The sequence below is a fragment of the Penaeus japonicus genome, unplaced genomic scaffold (assembly GCF_977035675.1).
Source record: "Penaeus japonicus unplaced genomic scaffold, GWHDUDI00000001_assembly GWHDUDI00000040, whole genome shotgun sequence".
Taxonomy (NCBI): domain Eukaryota; kingdom Metazoa; phylum Arthropoda; class Malacostraca; order Decapoda; family Penaeidae; genus Penaeus; species Penaeus japonicus.
Window position 1 is genome coordinate 7,242,759 of NW_028234442.1, and position 5,000 is coordinate 7,247,758.

Genomic DNA, 5,000 nt, shown 5'->3' on the forward strand with positions numbered 1-5,000 from the left:
GAAGAAGGAAAGAAGAAGAAAAAAAGAAAGGCAGAAGAAAAGGAGACAAAGAAAAGCAGAGAAAAAGGAGAGGCAAGACCACCCAAATGGGAAGGTGAGAGAAGGGGTCGAAGGGGTGGGGGTAGGAGAGGGGGTGAGGGGGCGAGGGGGCGAGGGCTGCGTGCGTCAGACTCACAATCACAAATAATCACGAGATAACAGTAATGTTGGCCAATAACGAATCACGCAGACAACACAACCTTCTTCTTCTGCAATCATCGCCTTGTCCAACACAATGCAATTCTGCAATCAAGATGGGGAAAATTGGAGCAGTGGCGACGCTGAGCAATTATCACGTTTGTAGGACTGTTTTCTGTAAGTGGTCTCTTTCGCTCGATTTCTTCTTTTTCTCTTTTTCTTTCTCTCTCGCTCTTTCGCTCGATTTCTTCTTTTTCTCCTTTTCTTTCTCATCATTATTTCCCCTCGAGATTTCTATTTTTTCCTTCCCCCATCTGATTCCTTCTCTCCATCGCTATCTTTCGCTTTTTTATTTTCCCCCCGATTGTCTGTCTTTTTTCTCCCTTTTCCTTTCTCTCGATTTTTTTTCTCGTTTTCCTTCTCACTCTATCGCTACTTAGTTCGGCTTCTGATTTCCTTCCTTTATTGCCCTCCTCCTTTTCTATCTCTTCGATTTTTTTTTTCTCGTTTTTCCCTTCCTCTCAATCTGCTCTTAAATTCGCTTCGATTTCTTTCTTTTCATCTCTCTTTTCATTACTCTTCCTCTTTCTCTCTCGCTTTTTTCACTTCGATTTCCTATACTGCGTATTTCTTTGTCTTCTTTTCTTATCTGCTACATCGCTCTATTTTACCGACTCGATTTCTTTACTTCTTTTCTCCTATTCCTTACTCTACTCGCCTCTTTTCGCTTCGATTTCTTTTTTTTTCCTCCTTTTCCTTCTCTTCGCTCTTTCCTCGATTTCTTCTTCTTTCTATTTTCTCATTCTCATCTCGCTCCCTTTTACTTTCGCTCGATTTCCTTCTTTATTTCTAAAACTGTTTTCTGTATCTACTCTTTTCAATTCTTTCGCTCGACAATTTCTTCTTTTTCTATTTTTCTTTCTCTCTTTTCAACTCTTCGCATCGATAATCTACCCCCGCCCCTTTTTTCTATTTTCTTTCTCTTTCAATCTTTCGCTCCGATTTCTTCTTTTCCCCCCCCCCCTTTCGCCCGATTTCTTCTTATTTCTCCTTTTCATTCCTCCCTTCTCGCTCTTTTCGCTCGATTCTTTCTTCTTTTCTCCTTTTTTCATTCTTTCCTCATCGCTCTTTTCACTCGATTTCTTCCTTTTTTCGTCCTGGTCTTTCATTCTCTAACTCGCTCTTTCGCTCGATTTTCCTTCTTTTTCTCCTCCCTCATCTTTTCATATTTCCTTCTCTGCTCTAGCTCTCTGTCGCTCGAACTGTTCTTCATTTTTCCTCTTTTCTCTTTCTCTTGCTCTATTATATCGCTCGATTTCATTCTTTTTCTCCTTTTCATTCCATCCTCGCTCTTATCGCTCGATTTCTTCTTTTTTTCTCGTTTTCCTCCTCTCACGCTCTTTCTCTCGATTTCTTCTTTTTCCTCCTTTTCTTCTCATCATCGCATACTGTCGCTACGATATTGTCTTTCTTTTTTTCCTCGTTTTTTCTTCTCTCATCGCTCTTTCGCTATCAGATTTCATTTCTTTTTCCTCTTTCCTTTATCCCTTCTCTCTCGCTACTTTTCGTCTCGATTTCTTCTTTTTCTCCTTTTCAATTCGTTTTTCTCCTCCATCGGCTCTTCGCTCGTTTCTCTTCTTTTTTCTCCTCCTTTCCATTCTTTTTCCCTCTCGCTCTTTTCGCTCGATTTCTTCTTTTCTCCTTTCGTTTCTTCTTTTTACTCTCTCCACTTCTTGTCGCTCGAACTTTTCTTTTTCTCTCTTTTAATTTCCTTTCTCTCTTCTCTCTTCGGAATCTTTCGGTCGATTCTTTCTTCTTTTTCTCTTTTTCTTTTCTTTCTCTCTTCGTCTCGCTCTTTCAAGCTCGATTTCTTCTTTTTCTCCTTTTTTCAATGTCTTTCTCGCTCTTTCCCCGCATCGATTTCTTCTTTTTCCTCCTCTTTTTCACTTTCTCTCTCGCTCTTTTTCGACTACGATTTCTTCTCTTTTTCCTACTCTTTTATCTTTTCGTTTTTCTCTTCGCTCTTTATCGCTCGATTTCTTCTTTTCCCTTTCCCTCTTTTCTCTTCCTCTTCGCTCTTTCATCTCGATTTTTCTTTTTCTCTTTTCTTCTCCACTCGCATCTTCGCTCGAATTTCTTCTTTTTCTCTTTTCTTTCTCTCTCGTCTACATATCTCGCTCTTTCGCTCAGAATTTTCTTCTTTTTTCCTTTTTTTCTCTCTCGCTCTTTCGAGCCTCGTTTCTTCCTTGTCCTCTCGCTTTTCCTTCTCCTCTCGCTCCCTTCGCTCGATTTACTTCTTTCTTATCTCCTTATTCAATTCTCTCTTCAATGCGCTCTTTCGCTCGATTTACTCTTTTTTTTTCTTCTTTTTCTTTCTCTCTCGCTCTTTCGCAATCAGATTTCTTCTTTTTCTCTTTTTCTTTCTCTCCGTTTTTTTTTTTATTCGCTCGATTTCTTCTTTTTCTCTTTTTCTTTCTCTCTCGCTCTTTCGCTCGATTTCTTCTTTTTCTCCTTTTCTTTCTCTCGATTTTTTTTCTCGTTTTCCTTCTCTCTCGCTCTTTCGCTTGATTTCTTCTTTTTCTCCTTTTCTTTCTCTCTCGCTCTTTCGCTCGATTTCTTCTTTTTCTCCTTTTCTTTCTCTCTCGCTCTTTCGCTCGATTTCTTCTTTTTCTCCTTTTCTTTCTCTCGATTTCTTTTTTTTCTCCTTTTCCTTCTCTCTCGCTCTTTCTCTCGATTTCTTCTTTTTCTATTTTTCATTCTCTCTCGCTCTTTCGCTCGATTTCTTCTTTTTCTATTTTTCTTTCTCTTTCAATCTTTCGCTCGATTTCTTCTTTTTCTATTTTTCTTTCTCTTTCAATCTTTCGCTCGATTTCTTCTTTTTCTCTTTTTCTTTCTCTCTCGCTCTTTCGCTCGATTTCTTCTTTTTCTCTTTTTCTTTCTCTCTCGCTCTTTCGCTCGATTTCTTCTTTTTCTCCTTTTCCTTCTCTCTCGCTCTTTCGCTCGATTTCTTCTTTTTCTCCTTTTCATTCTCTCTCGCTCTTTCGCTCGATTTCTTCTTTTTCTCTTTTTCTTTCTCTCTCGCTCTTTCGCTCGATTTCTTCTTTTTCTCTTTTTCTTTCTCTCTCGCTCTTTCGCTCGATTTCTTCTTTTTCTCCTTTTCTTTCTCTCTCGCTCTTTCGCTCGATTTCTTCTTTTTTTTCATTTCTTTCTCTCTCACTCTTTCACTCGATTTCTTCTTTTTCTCCTTTTCATTCTCTCTCGCTCTTTCGCTCGATTTCTTCTTTTTCTCATTTTCTTTATCTCTCGCTCTTTCGCTCGATTTCTTCTTTTTCTTCATTTCTTTCTCTCTCACTCTTTCACTCGATTTCATATTTTTCTCCTCTTTCTTCTCTCTCGCTCTTTCTCTCGATTCCTTCCTTTTCTCCTTTTCCTTCTCTCTCACTCTTTATCTTTACTTCTTCTTTATCTTTTTTCCTTTTTTCTCGTTCTTTCGCTCGATTTCTTTTTTTTTTCTCCTTCTCCTTCTCTCTCGCTCTTTAGCTCGATTTCTTTCTTTTTCTTTGTTCCTTGTCTCGATTTCTTCTTTTTCTCTTTTTCCTTTTCTCTCGCTCTTTCTCTTGATATTTTCTTCTTTTTATTTCCTTTTCTCTATTTCTTTATCTCGATTTCTTCTTTTTCTCTTTTTCGTTTTCTCTCGCTCTTTCGCTCGATTTTTTTTTGTTCCCTGTCTCTCGCTCTTTCTCTCGATTTCTTATTTTATTTTGTTCTTTCTTCTCTCGATTTCTTATTTTACTTTGTTCTTTCTCCGGCGCTTTCTTATTTTTCTTTTTCCTTCTCTCTTGCTCTTTCTCTCGACTTCTTTTTCCCCCTTTTTCTCTTATTCCTTCTTTCTTACTCTTTCTCTCGATTTATTATTTTTCTTTTTTACTTCTCTCTCACTCTTTCTCTTGATATTTTATTTTTCTTTGCTCCTTTTCTCGGTCTTTCTCTCGATTTCTTTTTTTTCCAACTTTCTCTTTTTTTTCCTTCTCTCTCGCTCTTTCTCTCGATTTCTTATTTTTCTTTTTCCTTTTCTCTCGCTCATATTCTCGATTTCTTATTTTCTTTTTTCTGTTTTTCCTTCTCTCTCTCTCTCTCTTTTTTTTTTTTTTTTATCTTTTTTTGCTTTTCCTTCTCTCTATATTTTAAAAATCTTTTTCTGTTTTCCCTTCTCTCTATTTTTTTTTTTTTTTATCTTTTTCTGTTTTCCCTTCTCTCTATTTCTTTTTTTTTTAATTTTTTTCTGTTTTTCCTTCTCTCTTGCCTTTTCTCCCTTTATCTTTCTCTCTATTTATTATTTTTACTTGTCTTTTTTTCCCTTTTATACTGTTCTCTCTTTTTATTTTTCCTTTTTGAGAGTCTTTCTCTGTCTCTCTGTATTTTTTATATAACTGCACTCCCTTTTTTCTTTTGTATCGTTTCTTCCCTCATTTCACCCACATTAGCACTCTTCCTTCTTATAAAAGTAATTCCAAACAAAGAAATGATAATAATGATGATGATAATGACGGTAGAAGCGGTAATGATGATAATGATGATAATGATAATAAGATTGTTGATAAGGATAGTAATGATAATACCGATAATAATGATAATGATAATGATTATGTTAATGAGGACAATATAATTAATGTAATGATAACAACAATAACAATGAAAATGATAATAGGAATAATAACGACAATAATAACAACAGTAGCAACAAAAGAACAACAATAACAGAATAAACAAGTGAATAGACAACATACAAATAAACATAAAACAAAATAAACATAAAAGGTAAA